At 46.3% G+C, this 18,864-nt stretch overlaps 1 long non-coding RNA gene across 2 annotated transcripts; it reads right to left on the minus strand.

Moving 5' to 3' along the window:
• Positions 1-8,945: 8,945 nt before the first annotated feature.
• On the minus strand, positions 8,946-11,842 carry LOC123151923 (uncharacterized). Of its 2 annotated transcripts, none has more exons than XR_006475919.1 (3): positions 11,647-11,842; positions 11,429-11,574; positions 8,946-11,288 (listed from the first exon to the last, which is right to left on the minus strand). It is a non-coding gene; the product is annotated as an uncharacterized lncRNA (long non-coding RNA). The 2 variants fall into 2 exon arrangements; XR_006475920.1 differs by having other exon boundaries at positions 8,946-11,304.
• Between the last annotated feature and the right edge of the window lie 7,022 nt (positions 11,843-18,864).

Consider the following 18,864-nt stretch of genomic DNA (forward strand, 5'->3'; position numbering starts at 1 on the left):
TACATGCGGCGAAATCTGGTGGAATCTAGATGATATCCAACGGCCAGTAGTGCTCAAATTTGCCATCTTTGGACCATCGGATTCACCTCGTACAATGACCATCTTTCAAAGTTAAAGTTACCCGCACACAATATAAAAAATATATAATATAATATATATAGGGGTATAGATATAGATATGTGATGCGAAAGCCGCCCATCATCTCCAATTAGAATAGTGTGTCCATGCACGGATGCGACGTGGCCAAATGATGTCTGCCATCGGTATCTCAAATTCAAATCAGTCTAACCTTGTTCAATGTGTATACATTACAACATGCTCGTTTCCAAACTACACCACGCAGATCTCTGTTATATTCATGCATGCATGGATTTCAAACATCAGGATCTCTTATTCAAATATTTGAATTCAACTTTACATTGATTATGACCTCACCTATTCTTTTACACCCACACAGTAGTCTTCTCTTTATAATTGTACCACTAACTTTCTCTCGTGCCTGCATGCACACACACTACCAGTCGGCATTATCCATCGCACGCATGCAATCTTTTTCTTCAGGTCGGTCTCCCATGAAGGCACACACCCACACACATCCCCCTCTCCATCATATTAGGAATTCTTTATCTCTCACGCGTGCATGCGCAACGATCGATGTTCCTCTATGTATGTGTGTATATAGCTAGGTCTTTCATAGTTTTCTACACAAACCAATCAATCAATATATCCAGTGAGGTCTCACCCTCTTTCCCACATCCACATCGATCAATCTATACCTCTCTATATAGGATTAACATATATAGCTAATACACCCACATTAATTATATATCCAACGTCCCCCTCTCATCATCCATGCCTTTCGCTTCATCTCTCAGACGCGTGCACAATGGCGAAGACAGGGGCAGTAAGGGCCCTGCCCCCCTCCCCCCCTAACATCACTATATATCGAGGCTAATATGAATGTGATCATTAGACAATTGCTGCTAAAAAAGTTTTAAGTTCATGAATTGACCCTCCTCGTAAAGGATTAGCAATGCTTGGCCCCTAGCTCATTTATTTTTCATGGCTCCGCCACTGCGCGCAACAGCGCACGTGTTCGCCCCCTCTCTCTAAATATCGATCTCACACTTGTGCATTCCTTCATAGTCTCCCTCCACTCGGCCCCTCGCACCATCTTCTAGCCCCCCACCGGATTTTGCCACATGTACAATCTAGAAGACTCCATGGTTGAACTTAAGCATAATGCACAAACCTCAAAACAACAGTGGTTCTCTTTTGTTCTAGAATCTTCCGTATCATAACTGCCCAAACTTTTTTTCTAGTTGAATTGCCATTATTTGTTTTTCTTTATGCTTTACAACGCACAATTCCATGAATCATAAAATAGATTAAGGGTTTCTTTGATTCAAAGGATTCTAAAAGGAATTTTGGCGGATTCTAATCATTAGGAATTTTTCCCATCTTGATTGTTTGATTCGTATGATTGTAAACCATAGGAAGTTTTCCACATGATTCATTTGCACTAGATTTCATCGGAAACATCCCATCCACTCAAACCTCTTTGAAAGAATTCTACGTTTTTTCTATGCATAATCAAACACTTGTACAATCCTGTAGGATTCAAGATGACATTCCACTATAATCCCATGTTTTCCTATTCCCGCGTTCTTAGCTTTTTATAAAAACTAATTGATTTTGAATGAGATGAACTATAAGAATTAAACGAAGGGCTACATCAGGCATATATGACTCAGAGCTTACATGCTATAGTGTGGTATTTATTCATAATTTGGTTGCAAAATCTGATGCGTGCAATGCATGTGTACCTTACTAGTACTTCAAGTATGTGCAAAACACGTAAATTAGAATACCAATGGCACGCTATACAGTGTCTCTCTTATAGTTAATGAAGCCACGTGGCACATGTGGAGGCGTTGTCGCGACCTCCTTGCGTGGATTGATCACAGTGACGTGGTGCTGGTTCCAGAAGAATGTACTCGTCCTCCCTGAGCCATACTGGCGGTACATGCACGAAGCGAAGATGTGCACGCACGCCACGCCCGCACTCATTCCCTCGCACGCACACGTGGGTACACGGGCGGATGCAATTTTGTACCAAGATCCACCCCATGTGATAATTTGACGCGTGTAAAGTCATTCACTTCATTGATGGTTAATTAATACAGCGCATGCAAATTGAGTGGACGTGAGGGCCTAAGAAAGACATTATTACTCCACTGCGTGCATGCGAGTAGTTATATCGTGGGTTGCTAGTAGTACTTCCAATGGTCTACTTAGTATTTTGTGCCAATTTTTGACAGTAACATAATATTTAGGCATTTGAGCAGTGTAGTACTTGAAATTTATGTTCCGCTAAACTCATCGGGAGCCGTTTCGGGCCTCGAAACCAAAACCATCAATTAATCTTTACCTTGTTCCCATCACATTCGAAAGCCTGCTCACACCTACTAGTACGTACCAAACCTGAACATGTTCCCACTATTCAGGTATTAGTACTAGTGCTAGTACTTAGGTTATAAAAAGGGGAACTACCTAACCAAAAATTACTCTACCTTTCCTCCTCATAAGTGCTTCTTCTTCGTCCGTCGTTGCCATGTCCGGTGAGAAGAGCTCTAGGTCGAGAACTACTCGTAACAAGGGAGTGGCAACCAAGGCTGCGGAAAAAAGAGAGGGCTCGCCGCCACGCAGAGACCTCGAAAGATCTCTCACGGGCAGGCGATAGCTCCCAGGAGCGCCCTAGCCGCGAAGGCGAACATGCCGAGCCGGTGGAGCTGGAGTCGTTATCCCTCGACGGCATGCCCGATCAGCTCAATAAGCAGAAGGAGTTCATCCAAGGCTTGATGGAGTTTCTGAAGGAGAGCCTCGACGACATGCCCACTGAGCTCAATCAGTAGGGGGAGTTGACCGCCGGCATGGTGATGATGCTGAAGAAGAGCATTGCCTCGGAGAAGAAGGCGACCGGCGAAATCCTGCGACTTCAGGAGGACAAGGCGAAGCTCTGCCACGAGATCGACCTGTTGAAGGAGAAGAACGGTGGCTCGAAGAAGCTGCATGAGAATAGTAGTTCCTCGATGAAGATGTTGCAGGCCCTCGTCATGGAATAGAAGGAGGAGTTGGCGAAGCTCCGCATCGAGCACCCGGCTGCTGCCAAGGTACGTAATGCGGCCGTGGAACAGATGATGAAGGCTTGCGTCGAGAAATCCCGCGTCATGGACAGAATGAAGAAGATGGCGGAGGAGATGCGCAAGGAGATGGAGGTCGTGGAGGCGATGAAGAAGCAGTTACGACTCCGCGGCGAATTAGATCATTTGGGGTGATAATCTTCCTTCTTCTTTTGCTCGTGTGTTTCATCTTTTGCTTCGAGTGTTTCGCCGCACGTGTCACGTTTTCTGCGAGGCATGAATAGAACAATGGTTTTTTGAGGGAATGAATAGAACAATGCCAACAATGAGATGACTAGAAAATTAGATCATTTCTTATCGCCATATGGCACTGGGCTGCCGTGTTTCATGCTCCTCCGTCGCAATACTACTCCAGTGGAAAACTTGAGTATACTGCATGGTTCTTTGCTCCTCCTCGATCAGGTCGTAAGCGCATTTATACAAGCAGTCAAATCACAAGGCCCCGCCTTCCAGCAGTAATGAGCCGTCAAATCACAAAGGCCCTCGCCTCTCGTGAAACCGACCAAGCTAGACTGCCCCGCCCTCTAGCCTTTTAAAAAATGTATACTTTTGTACAGCAGTAGTATCGACGGATTGCGCCATGGAGCAAAACTTGAAATTAAAAAAAGGTGGTACATAAAGAGAGCGCTCGTCGCCAAATTATGCATATAGTACTATTAAAAAGGCTAGTCACAATAATGGTGTCCAGCACAACTCACCCCTCAAATAAAATTAAGAGGGTGCTTGGATACGTTTTAGTCCCATGCCTAAAAGTAGTGGGACTAAAACATGCTAGCCTCACCCATGCTTGGATCCAAATACTAAAAAGGCTAAAATCAAGTTAATGAGCATTTATTATCCTCTAGACCCTCCAATCCAGAACTCGCCTGTGTTAAAGGAGAGGAGTTAAATGAGTAGAGAGAGGACTAATCCACATTTTAGTAGGGGTACCCCTAACTAAAAAATTTAGTCTCAAGACTAGTTTTAGCCCCTCTTTAGTTAGGGGTGCTTGAAACTTTAGCCTCTTAAAGAGACTATTTTTAGTCAGACTAAAATAAGTCCCTTGGATCCAAGCACCCTCTAAGCATCCTGGAATTCTTTGACAAAACTAAGCACCCTGAAATTCTTTGACAACTAAACTACTGGCTATATGATATTGGCCATATATATATCAATGTTGCAGAGATCGCTTATCGGGAACTTATCGGTCGACCCATGATAAGGGGTAAATCGGCCAGTTTATCGGCATATCAGCCAATTTATCGCCATATCGGCTGATTTATTGGCCGATTTATCTTATCGGTCTGACAGCGGTAAGCGATAAATCGGCCGATTTATCGGCATATCGGAAGATATCTTGAACAACGATATATATTGTACGTATATAATGTGAAGAAACGAGTGGTAGTACTATACCAACTAAAAGATGAAATGTAAAAAATACCAGTATGTACGTACTGAAAGTTAAAGTAACGAGAAGAAACATAACATAGTTCTGCTGGGGGATCAGCACAACACACCCCTCAAATTAAATTAAGCATACCTGAAATTAAACTTTGCAACTATTCCGGTAGACACTGCATTAGAACCACCATGAGCAATGACACTGCCACCTTAATCAGAGTCCTCGTCCACGTCCTCGACTTCGTCCTTGTCCATCTTCCTCTTGGCCGATACTTCTTTGCTTGAACCGCACACTTGGCTATTGCTCTTCATCCAACCCTTGTAGATATTGAAGCAAAGGTAGCCATCCATTGCAGCATAGTGGATGTGGTCTATATCTAGTACATTCTGCTGCCATGCATGATGATGAAACGTGTATGGAGGTTTCTCCAGTTTACCGTACGAAGGATGAACCATGGCTCCTGCCAGGGTCAGCATTGAAGGCTGACGAGAGGACACCAGCCGATTCTTCTGGAGGTCGAAGGGGTTGCCTACAACGAGACCTATCTGACACAGGACATCCCTGTCGTTCTTAAAGTCTACAGTAACGAATTTCACTGTTTTGTCCTTGAGGAAGTTCTTAAAATCCTGGCACTCAACGTCGGCATGGCATATGTGGTAGACCAAGCAAACATTATGTACGCAAACCTGGATCATGGCGGTCTTCTTCCTATCTTCGTCCTTTAGATCCTTCTCTGGTCCCAGGACCGTGGTGTACTCAACATCTAGCCCAACGACCCACTCATCATCTGAGTTTTCGAACATGCGTCTGAAGCGAGAAAGGCATCCTTTCACCATCGCGGAAGAACGGGTGTGGATGATGTCGAACTCATCGCCGATGATGGTTCTAACCTTGTACTCACCACCGATCGTGGAGATTTGGGACTCCATGGATTTGGGAAGAGGGTTAGGATTAGTGGAACTGTCGTAATGTGAATGGACAGGACCACTAGGAGCGAACCGCCATAGTATTGAAGGACGTGCGGGGACGAGTAGGAGCGAACTGCCAGCATGCGAACGGCAGGGTAGTGGCTTTCCATTCTCCCATGATACGGGCTTCCGAGAGCCCTTGGATCTGAGATCGAACGGTTGCATGGCGTGATTCTAGACCTATGGGTGAATATCCTATCCTGGAGGGTTATTCTGCAAATTTTCAGCAACTTAGCATGCGACCGTTTGATCTCAGATCTAAGGGCTGCCAGCAGCCCGTATCATGGTCGCGCCTACAATGACCGTCGCGTCGCTCGCGTGGTCACGCCCTTGGAGATTTAAAACGATGCGTTAGGCTATCTGATGTTGGCATGTCATACATAGTCATCACTTAGTCACTCATACTACAACAAGGTTGGCTATAAGTGTATTTTTTACTCCTATCTATCTCTTTCTTCGTAATGGAGGTGGTCAGGAATCAGGAGACTCACGCCGGTCATAGCGCCGCAGTTAAAATGATAATGGCAGGTCAAATCACAGGACCCCACCTATCCAGCAGTAACTCACTGTCAAATCACACAGCCCTACATTTGCGGCGGCCTACTCCCTCGTCTTCTCGCGTCTCTGTCGAACCGACTAGGCGAAACTGCCCTGCCGCCTACCGCGCAGGAAAAGCCCCACCCTCGACTTTTAAATAGTATACAGTATACTAATTTTGTATCCATGGATTGCACCTGCGCCATGGAGCAAAGCGTCTAGAAAAAGGCGATACACATGAACGGAGTATACAGCACGCTCGTCGCGTTCGCGTCGCACCCAGACGGTCGGTCGGTCTGGCACGTTGTTCTCCGAATGGAACGTGCGTCATATTGCGTTTGCACACACATGTGGGACGGCAATTGAGAACCGACCATAGGCACACTCCTCGGCCCTGCAAGTCGGGTGACTTAATAGAAGAGGGAGACGAGCGATAGTACTAGAGAAGTGTTGTACTACGTTGGTGCCTGGACGATCCCTGCAAGACACGGAAGATCAGTTCGTCCATGCATGTGACCAGACTCTAGTAGACATGCCTGGATTGGCTATCGTCTATATATTGTGCAGGCTGTGTTGTACATGACTGTAGTTGTGGTGAGAAATCTAAAAAGGTTTCTTGTCATCTCGCAAAATTAGGTGTCATGTGCTTCGGATCACTTCGAGGGTTAAACAGCGACAACTGAGTTGGGCTAGTCATTGGGGGCACATGCATGAACAGTGACTACTCGGCTGCCATCTAGGTCAAGCCGGCTATGTTAATTAGGACATCTATCGACGGACCCCTTTTCTATGAGTTTATCTTTAATTTGAGCTTTGTTCCTCGTCTAGTTTGTCTGTCGGGATTCATGTTGTCTCCTTTGGGCAGTGAGGTTATGATTTCTTGTCATATGGCATTTTTTCGTGTTATATGTTATAATCCGGCGCTTCAGATCAAGATGATGACAACTGCGCCTCCGGGCCACGTGCATGAGGAGGTGGTTTTGCAATGGAGAAGATCAGAAGAGGGAGAGACGAGACGGTGGTTTTGGAATGGAGATGATGGAGAGGAGAGGAGCTAGTTTTGCAATGGAGAAGATCGGAAGAGGGAGAGGTGAGACGGTGGTTTTGGAATGGAGATGATGGAGAGGAGAGGAGAGGAGGTGGTTTTGTAATGGAGGAGAGGGAGAGGAGCGTGCGGCAGCAATTTAGGATTGGACGAGAGGGCCGGCGCACTATGACTGGATCAAAATCAAAATCAATTTACACTTCAATTAAGAAAGTGACCCCACATTAACTAGTCTCCCTTTTATTCAGGGTCATAATTGACCATGATTTTCGCACATAAAATATATTTATACGTTGCAAAAATAATATAATTTGGAAGTACATTCAGATACGAACCAAACGATACAATTTTTGGTGACATGCATTCACATTGTGCTTGTCAAATACAGTACATGGTCAAACTTTGACCCAAAATACACAAAACAACAAAAAAATACTTCCAAGACCAGCGCCGCTCTTCCACTCTTCTCCTCTTAAACCACAGCCGCTCCTCTCCTCTTCCAATCTAAATGTAGTGCCGCTCCTCCGTCTTCCATTTCAAAACCACTGCCCCTCCTCTCCTGTTCCAGTCCAAAACCAGCGTCGCTCCTCTCCTGTTCTAATCCAAAACCAGCGCTGCTCCTTTCCTCTTCCATTCAAAAACCACCGCCGGCAAGTGAAGGTGCTGTGGAGAAGTAGATCGATGGAGGAGTACAACCGATACGTGAGGATCGCAGACGGCGACCCTGTGAAGCTAGCTAGGATGTTGGAGATACAGTCTTGGTTTGACAATAAGGACCAACTAGCGGCGACAGCGACATCCATGGCCAAATATCTGCAACAGAGCGAAAAGGAAGCGATACTCCCGGAGGGAGTCGCGCCGGAGTACATAGAGCTGCTCCTCTGGTCCATGGAGCAAACAGATTCACCGAAACCGATCGTGAGGGAGCGGTGGTGGGAGTATCGATCCCAGATGGAGCATCCACCAGATATTGAAGGATCGATCATCTACAGGGTGCCGTTTGTGAGGGTGTCCTGCCAGAGCGAGCTAGCGGAGTCTTCGTCGACCGAACCCAACTGCAAGAGGAGAAAAGCAGTTGGCCCGACGACGCTTCCCCGCCATCGTCTCCCTCGCCTTTCACATCGTCTCACGGGGCGGCTGTCTGCCGCCGAGGAATAGGAGGGGGCTGCCCCCCACCCCAGCCCAATAGTCGGGCAGGTTGTGAATTGTTAGGAGGAGCTTAGAGTTGTCAGTATTTGCAGGTTGTGAATTGTGTTTTGTGTTGTGTATTTTGAGAGTACTTTCAGATATGAATGTCTTTTGAATTTCAGATTTGCAGTATTGAGCATATGAAGTATTTTATGAATTCTAGAGATCTATTTTTAGCACTTAAAAAATGTAGTTTCATAGGAGTATAAAAGTGCAGACAATGTGATTCTTAGAGAAGAAACTGCAAGTTTCAGTTTCAGATAAGAAACTGCAAGTTCAGTTTCAGATAAGAAACTGCAACTTTCAGAGGCAGAGCATTTATATTAACACGGGCTTTTCAAACAGGGTTAACATCATGTTGGAAGTTTTATTCATGGTTGAAAATGGAACTACCAGCCAGTTAACATCATGCTGATCAACATTCATGCATAGCACATCTTCATATGATGCACAGTCAAAATGCCCACACAACGTCGAGTGTGCGAAACACAGAGAAAACGAGGGACGAAGTTTTGGCAAGTGTTGGACGTGGTTTTGGGCTGCCCCGTCTAGGCTTTCATTTTTAACATGCGCAGCCCACGACCTCGGATGGGAGGTCCATAGGCCTGTTTGTATTTTCTTAGGGCCGTCATGTATCGACCGGCCTATGGACCTCCCATCCGAGGTTTTATTTTTTGCAGCTCAATTTATGTATTTTTTTGAAGAAAACACAGAGGTCTGTTCTATTTTTCTATATAAGAATAGGAATGCCAGGTCCAACTTATGTTTCCCTTCTAACTATATTATATATATTTAAATTATTTTATACTAGTCGTCAACCCGTGCACCAGCACGAGCTAGTGGATATTTAATATTTACGATTCATGACATTATAAGAAGTAGTACAATTTAAGGTCAATTATAATAATATTTGAAACATGGAATATGATTGATTAGTGAACTCAGGGAAAGGGGTATTACCATTGTTTGATCAAGTTATGATTAGATAATTTGCTTGAATTCTCTTGATCAAGTTACGATTAGATGATTTGCATGAATTGTCTCGATCAAGTTATGATTAGATCACTTGCATTTCAGACGTCCCATGGCTCATAATTCTCAAGTATGATATGTAGTTCACATTAATATGAAGAAGTATTGGTGGGCATCATATTTGCAAATGTGAAGTTCATTTTATGTGTTATTTCTTTTGAAACTATGTATCTATTAATTTTCAAAATATATAGAGGAATCTAAGTTTAATTGTAACAAATCGTGAGGTCGGATGAAATTAAACACTTTCTTTGGGTCTGGTAGTTTGCAAAGACAGTAAGCAATTCTGATCTCATGTTTTCTATGTTTCTTAATGAAAAATATTTTATCAGCCACAACTTTGTTGGACATATTTTATCTCAATCCATGAAATGGCATATAATTATATCAAGATGAGAGGGCAATCATTTCCTTTCATCTTTTCGTCCCGGAGCACAAACACATGCACATTGTCATATTGGTAATATAGGTGATTCCCTTATCATAGAAACAAATTTGTTTAATTTACCTGCGCTGCACGACTAATTTATTCCATTAAGAATGGATAGTTACCCTAACTTTATTGCTCTCAATACTGAAGCCGAATGATACTAAATTGAATGTCTGATTTTGCTCTTTGTTATATTTCCCTTTATTTCCATAACGTTGGATATATGCCTTGAATTTATTATATATGCCTATGGTCAATCATGAATTTATGTATAAAAAATAATATTTTGAGCTGGGGATTCTTAAATATTTTGGTGTAAGATGTATATTTAATCACTTAACACTTGACTATACAAAAATCAGATATATGGCGTACATATGTACTAAGGCAAATATGGTAACTTTGTCCATAAGGATAGCTCCTCCTTTGTTTGGATACAAATTTCTGGCCAATTTAAATATGTTGTTGTCTGTTCTGACCAATCAGTTGTTCCATACAGTTATGCATAAGCATTGTGCAGAAAACTAATTAAATAGAAGCATTAGCCGAGACTACATTGCCGCTGTCTTGGTTGTGTCCAGAAAATATAATCAAATATAACTATGTACTACTCCAGTATACACTACATGATGCCATTGCATTACCTTTATTACCTGAATGGCTCTGGCTGTGTACTGGAACATATGCGCCCATGAGTAGCTCTCGCCAAGGCAGTCCTTGTGAGTTTGTCGTTGATGTACCACTAATATAAACATCTTTTGCTGAAGATAATGAGACCATGCAATCCTGAAGACTAATATCAAAACTCAACATTCCTATCAACAGAAAGAGAGAGAAACGTGATGCCTTTTCCCCAATATAGTAGTAGTATTATATATGAAGAGAAGATTAAGTGCATAACTGACAATATACAATGATTTGCTAACTACTATGATGAGTTGTTTGGAGCGTCGCATCATGTCCTGAACATTACAAATTTGTTACCTCAGTACGTACAGAAGGCAAGAGCTCCAAAGATACAAAAAATACATATGTTTCAAAACTTAGTTGGTAATAAGATGAGATTGATATGACTTCTAATCAAAGTAATTCGCAGGATACACACATATATTTTTCAGTAAATGTATTCACTTTCTTTGCTTGATCACAAACTTATTTCTGCCTTGTACAAAGCTCATTGCTATGACATGATGGGAACTATTTCAAAAGCATGTGCGCAGACCAAGAAAACATCAAACAAAGCGCAAATATGATACGGCCTTCCTGATTGTCCCGATATATTGACCCTGGACTGTATATAGTAGCCAAACGGGACCTGTAGGAGCATTAAGGAGCTGGCCTTAACAGCAGGGATTGATGGAGGAGTTGGGCGCTCTCAAGCTCATGCTATCACTGCACCCAACCAAATATCATCCTCATCGCAGGCATGCCCGTGCAGGCTTCCACTTTAGGCATTGCAGACCACCCCTGCTGGTTCTCATCCCCTCCCCTAACGTATAATCTGGTAAAGAGAGGTGCTGCAAGGTTAAAAGGGAAAAGGCTAATTTTTCTTGATGGGATGAAGCCAACTTGTTGGGGATTCTTTTATTCACTCAGAAAACCGGACAATGGAGTAGGGATGTAGGAAGATGGATTATTTACCAGGGGATTGCTGGGAGACAAACTCGAATTGGATTTAGAGTGTGAGTTGGCTGCCACCACCACTCCAACATAATTCCTCCACTTGGCAGCCTCAAGTATTGTTGTCATCCTCTTCTCTTCAAATTATTGTGGATACACCTCCTCATCTGATCCATCAACCATCCTGAATTGCATAAGTTGGAATAGGAGAAGATCTAAAGGTTGGAGGGGAGGGATACCTGGATTGAGTCCTCTTCTTCTAGATGGATTGCAGTATCGATGGAACGCTGAAATCGAGGGTGGCATCAAAATACGACCTGGAGATGTAGAGGAGGAAGAGCGGCGCTAGGGCTTGCACGTTGACGGGCGAATTGCGTAGAAAAGCGATGGAGAGAGAGACGGGGAGAAGGAGGGGTATTTTTTGGATCAGTTTTGCAAAGGGGCATATGCGTGGGATAAATTGTGAGGACTCTGTTATTCTAAAAAAATGTGAGGACTCTGTACTTCATCGGATCGGATGGAATACTTTTTCACCCATGGAGTTTTTTTGTGTGAAGACTTTTGTTACTTTTTATAACTAATGGTGGACGTGGCAGATGGTTTTATTATGTGACTGGACCATCTTCTGTTACGCAACTTTTCATTTTATCCTGGCCGTAAATTATGTAATCCAACGGTATAATTAATTTTAATGATGTGGATTAATGAGATCTCTTGAAAGGTGCCTCCGATTAGTAAATAAGAGATGTTATTATATATTATTTTTATTGTCATCATATATTTAACAGATACTTACATATGTAAGAAAACAATATCCCACATCTTATTAACTTATAAAAATAATTTCTTAACAAATAAAATCCTGGATTGTTTTGGCACGAAAATCCTAGTGATTGTGTACAAAAGCTTGGTAAGATTTAAGGACCAATGTAATAATATCACTTATTATTTAAATATATTTATAACAAAATGTTCAGCCCCTTTTTATTTTTTGATAACATTGCTGGCCCAACCCAACATTATAATTAGAATCAGCCCAGCAAAATCGTGTATTTTGAGAATGTGCAAATGGCCTGTAATTTTTTAGGAAATAAAATAAATGGGCCGCATGGACGCTACATTATTTGTTCACCCAGCCCAGCTAATGGTTGTAATTCAAAAAAAGATCAAATTGACTATAAATTCTACCGCGCAAAAAAAGACTGTAAATTCTGAAAAAATGGGTTGGATACGTGCCACATTTTTGGAGGCTGAAATGTGGGCCAATAGGTCGAAGCCAACCCAAGTCGTTGTCAATTTAGTCAACAAATGATTCTGACATGTTAGCCGTTGGATTTACATCCAACGACCGGCATCCATCTTCAATCTCTCGTCTTCTTCCTCCAGCACCGCCGGGACCACCTCCAGCCTCCTGCTGCTAGCAGCTCTGCTTAGCACGCTTCGCTATGAAGCGTTACTCCACCGTTTTCCACGCCATCCCTCCACCCCTCCACACCTCCTGTTCTTCTCCACCGACTGCCAAACCACACCGCTCTAGAACTAGTTGACCCTCGTACACCTCTCCGTCTGTGACTCTACTCCCGCGTCTTCCCATCTCCGGCTCGTTGCTGTCCGGGGCCTCGCCGTCGTCCACCACCTTGGATGCGCTCGATGCGGCATGGTCAACGTGGTCAACGAACGACACCATCGGAAGTAGACTGTGCGTGGAGAGGCTGACAGCTGGGTCCACGGCCGCACACAAGGAAATGCCTCCTTATTATGCGCAAAATAATGATTCCTCCACCTGACATCTGGGACCCATCGGAAGGGCCTTTGTATTTCGCGAAAATAACGTGCCCCCCGCTGACATGTCAGACCCACAAGCTATCTTCGCATGCAAGGAAGTGCCTCCTTATTACGCACACGAAAATGAATATTCCCCCTGACAGCTGGAACCCAGCATAGTGGGAGGCTGACTTGTGGGCCTACCAAGTTGACGGGGACAGAGGGCTTTGTCAACTTAGTCAATATGAACGATTCTAGCTCCTGTTACCGTACGATGTTCATCCAACGGCCGTAGTGCTTCTTCAACCTCTGGTCTTCTTGCTCCAGCCGCCCAAACCAACATGGTCATGCCGTGTGCTCCTGCCTCCCGTGGCCGGCTGTGATGCCGCGGAGGCCTCACCGCCCCCTACTACTCCCATCGCCCCCTACTACTCCCACCGCTGGCCAGGCCATCCCTCTACTCACCCACACCCCCTATTATTCTGCGGCGACAGCAGCCTCACACCGCAGCCGAACCAGTGAACCCTCGTACTCCTCTTCGCGTGGGCATCCACTGCTGCGTCTTCCCCGGCTCCGAGTCATCCCCTTCCTAGTCCTCGCCGTCGTCCACCGCCATGGTGCTCTCGGCGTGGCATGGTCAATGTGGTCAAGGAACGACTTCCATCGGACGTGGACTGTACGTGGAGAGGCTGACAGCTGGGTCCACGGCCGCAGCAAGGAAGTGCCTCCTTATTACGCGCAAAATAATGATTCCTCCACCTGACAGCGGGGACCCACCGAACGGGCCACTGTATTTCGCGAAAAAAACGTTCCCCACTGACTGCTGGGACCCACCAGCTACATCTTCACAGGCAAGGAAGTGCGTCCGGGCAAAAAAACGATTTGCCCCCTGACTGCTGGGACCCACCAGCTACATCTTCGCACGCAAGGAAGTGCGTCTGGGCAAAAAAATGATTCGCCCCCCTGACTGTTGGGACCCACCAGCTACATCTTCGCACGCAAGGAAGTTCCTGATAGTCGGGACCCACCTGGTCGAAGCGTACGTAGCGTTGTCATTCTGGTCGCAAACGTGTACGTACATATATACTAGTGGATGTAGAGGCGCGCACATGTCGTAGTAGATGCGCGTATGTGTCGTAGTAGAGGCGCGCACGTAGAATGTACACGTATGTACAACGGCCAGGGTGCAAGAAAGAAAATACGGCCACGTATGTGTACATACGGGCGGGGTCTCGAACGCCAACTCGCGCATACGTACGGCCAGGGCTCGTGTACATGGCTGGGTCGGAACGGAGAAACAGCGTCGTCGTCGTGTTCATGGCGAGGCAACGGAATGCGTCGTGTTCATGGGGAGGCAACGGAATGCGTCGTGTTCATCGGGAGGCAACGGAACGCGTGGGAGCCAACCGGCTGGGTCGGAACGGAATGCGTGGTCGTGTTCATCGGGAGGGATTGGACGGAACAGGCGATGGAAACAAGGCCTGGCGTACCGCACAACGGAGGAAACATACCTCCTACGTTCGGAACAGGGTCCTGTTGATCGGGAGGGGTCTGGCGTACCGCAAAATGGAGGAAACGGACCTCCTACGGTTGTAACGGGGGTCCTGTTCATCAGGAGGGGTGTGGTGTACCGCAAAACGGACGAAACGGACCTCCTACGGTCGAAACAGGGGTCCTGTTGATTGGGAGGGGTGTGGCATACCGCAAAACGGACGAAACGGACTTGTGTTGGAGCGCTACGGTCGAAACGGGGGTCCTGTTCATCGGGAGGGGTGTGGCGTACTGCAAAACGGGACTCCACGGGATACTGTTCATCTCCACCGTTGACCTCCTCCAGCCTCCACGGGCTACCATCGACCTCCTCCAGCCTCCACGGGCACCTGTTCATCCAGCCTCCACCGCACGCTACTCCACCGGCTACTGTTCAACCACCCCTCCACGGGCACCCCTCCACCGTCTACTGTTCATCCAGCCCTCCACACCATGGGGTCCTGTTCAACCACCCCTCCACGGGCACCCCTCCATCGTCTACTGTTCATCCAGCCCTCCACCACACCACGGGGTCCTGTTCATCCAGAGGCAACGCCACCGCTCACTGTTCATCCAACCCCCCTTGCAACGCTCACTGTTCATCCCAGAGGCAACATCAATCGGCTTCAGTTAGCAGCAGTAGCGAAGGAATCGCTCGATCGGGTTCAGTTAACAGCCATCGATCGATCGCTCGGGTTCAGTAACGTGTAGCCTGCAGTGCAATCACTCGGATTCAGTTAGAGCCCAACGCCTCGCTCGAGTTCAGTTAGAGCCAACGCCTCGCACACACGCGCGTACGTGTACGAGAGAAACGCGCATCGCTCGGCCCCCGACCTCCCACCGTAACCGGGAACTCCCCGAAATTTCCCTCCTCCTCGCTTCTACCACGGTTTTTTCCGTCATGGACGGCCCAAAGAATGTCATTCAGCTGCATCTCTGGCCCGCCCAGGACGAAAAGCCCATTTTCTGTCATGATTTTTTGTCATAGAAGTAGGAGCCCACCACATCTATGATGATACCGGGTTTTGTCACAATTATCATCATAGAAGTGTCATATGTATGATAGAAAAAAAATTGTTCGGCCCAAAATGTCACGGATGTGTCTTTTTTTTGTAGTGTGTACTCGTCCTCTCTGAGGCACACTGGCAGTACATGAAAGAAGCAAAGATGTGCACGCACGCCACGCACGCACTCATTCCCTCGCACGCACACGCGGGTACACAGGGGGACGCATTTTTGTACGAAGATCCACCCCATGTGATAATTTGACGCGTGTAAAGTCCTTCACTTCACAGATGGCCAATTAATATAGCGCATGCAAATTGAGTGGATGTGAGGGAGGAAGAAAGACATTACTACTCCACTGCATGCATGCGAGTAGTTAAATCATGGGTTGCTACTTCCATTGGTCTCCTTCATATTTTGTGCCAATTTTCGACCATATTTTTAAGTAACGTAATATTTATGCATGTCATAAAAAGTGGCACAAAAAAGGGGGCCAATAAACCAGGACGCAGGCAACATGATCAATTTTTGCCAGGGCTACTGTTGGTGGCCTTTGTATTTAAATATGGACGTAGTGGAGTAGTACTATCTTTATCTTAGCCTCGTAGGGCTCTCCCAGTGCCTAGGCTCGCCTCCCCGCCTCGCCCACCGGATCCCACCATGGAGAATTCTGCCATGGATGATCCCTTAGATCACAGGATCTCGCGGGCTGCCCTCTCGCTGCGGCCCGCAGCACTGCCACCTTTCAGCGAAACCCACATGTGTTTAAGAGGGAATCCATTGCTCTAGAATCACAAATCGGTGGCGCCGGAGGACATGCCAGGGCTGCATTTCAGGTGGTGGGCAGCAAGGGCGAATCAGATCGAGGAAGCGTCGCATCGATTGGAGAGAAATTCCAAGGAGCCGCGCCTGGCGCAGCACAAGGCGGAGGCGCAAGTCGATCTCAGGGGAGATGTTGAGGGATGTCAACATATGGCAACGTCGCGTTGATTTCGAGCTAGAGCTAATGGCAAGATCATATTCATGGAGTCGACTGCGGAGGAAAGAACGTGCATGCCTGCACAATGGCATGAGCAGCCGGTGCAAATGTTCAAGTGGGCGGTAGGAGAAGCCAAATCCCAGGACCAGTTGCGGCGGCGCCGCTGGGCATGCATCGTAGGAGAGGTGAGCTGCCCTCCTTCCCTACCAGCGATGCAGTGACCTAGCCGGTTGCTGCTGCAGTGAACTTGCAACGCCATGTCGGTTTGCAACCTTGACAATCACTCCATCTATATGTATTGTATTCCTGTGAAAATACTTGGTCGTTTGGAAAAAGATGGTAATTGATTTATCACTGGTTTTTGAATGCTTCGTCGTGACAATCAACCGAAGCCACAACCAGAAGTCTCAATCGCGTAATACTTTACGGTCGGTCGCACCAACAGACGGTCAGTCGGACCCGCGTCTCACCGAAGGGACACGCATCGGCTTGGTCTGACATGTGTGACCAGTTACATCACTGACTTGTGCGACCGCATTTGAGCAGTGTAGTACTCCCTCTATCTCAGTTTACAAGTTTTGCACGTGTACCTAGGTCATTAATTTGACCAACTTAATAAGACGCATACATTACGAAAAATATATCATTGCAAACTTCAAATATTTTTTTAATGATGTATTTTTATGTTAAACAATTTATTTTATATAAGTTAAATTGATGACCTAGATACACGTGCAAACCTTGTAAACTGAGATGGAGGGAGTACTTGAAATTTATGTTCCACTAAACCTATTGGGAGCCGTTTCGGGCCTCGAAACCAAAACCATCAATTAATCTTTACCTTGTTCGCATCACATTCCAAAGTACTAGTGCTACAATTAAGTGCAAGCCTGCTCACACCTACTAGTACGTACCAAACCTGAACGTGCTCCCGCTATGCTGGTTTTAGTACTAGTGCTAGTACTTAGGTTATAAAAAGGGGAACTACCTAACCAAAAATTACTCTACCTTCCTCCTCATAAGTCCTTCTTCGTTCGTCCTTGCCATGGCCGGTGTGCAGAGCTCTAGGTCGAGAACTACTCGTAACAAGGGAGCAACAACCAAGGCCGCGGAAAAAAAGAGAGGGCTCGCTGCCTCGCAGAGACCTCGAAAGATCTCTTACGGGCAGGCGATGGCTCCCAGGAGCGCCCTAGCCGTGGAGGCGAACATGCCGAGCTGGCGGCGCTGGAGTCGTTATCCCTCGACGGCATGCCCGATCAGCTCAATAAGCAGAAGGAGTTCATCCATGGCTTGGTGGAGCTGCTGAAGGAGAGCCTCGACGACATGCTCGCTGAGCTCAATGAGTAGGGGGAGTTAACCGCCGGCTTGGTGACGCTGCTGAAAAAGAGCATTGCCTTGGAGAAGAAGGCGACCGGCGAAATCCTGCAACTTCAGGAGGACAAGGCGAAGCTCTACCACGAGCTTGACCTGCTGAAGGAGGAGAACGTCGTCTGTAAGAAGCTGCATGAGAAGAGTGGTTCCTCGATGAAGATGTTGCAGACCCTCGTTATGGAACAGAAGGAGGAGTTGGCAAAGGTCTGCATCGAGCACCCGGTTGCTGTCAAGGTACGTAATGCGGCCGTGGAATAGATGATGAAGGCTCGCATCGAGAAATCCCGCGTCGTGGACAGAATTAAGAAGATGGCGGAGGAGACGCGGAAGGAGATGGAGGTCGTGGAGGCGATGAAGAAGCAGTTACGACTCCGCGGCCGGCAACCCTTCATGTAGTAGAGAGCAGCGCCCCAGACTTGTGTGTGCGTCTTCCTTATTTTTAGGGGTGATAATCTTCCTTCTTTTGCTCCTGTGTTTCTTCTTTTTCTTCGGGTGTTTCGCCACACGTGTCACGTTCTCTCCGAGGCATGAATAGAACAATGCTAACAATGAGATGACTAGCAAATTAGATCATTTTTTATCACCATATGGCACTGGGCTGCCGTGTTTCGTGCTCCTTCGTCGTACTCCAGTGGAAAACTTGAGTATACCGCATGGTTCTTTGCTCCTCCTCGGGTCGTCGGCACATTTATACGAGCAGTCAAATCACAAGGCCCCGCCTTCCAGTAGTAATGAGCCGTCAAATCACAAAGGCCCTTGCCTCTCGTGAAACCAACCAAGCTAGACTGCCCCGCCCTCTAGCCTTTTT

Source organism: Triticum aestivum, chromosome 7A (genome assembly GCF_018294505.1).
Source record: "Triticum aestivum cultivar Chinese Spring chromosome 7A, IWGSC CS RefSeq v2.1, whole genome shotgun sequence".
In the NCBI taxonomy this organism is placed as follows: domain Eukaryota; kingdom Viridiplantae; phylum Streptophyta; class Magnoliopsida; order Poales; family Poaceae; genus Triticum; species Triticum aestivum.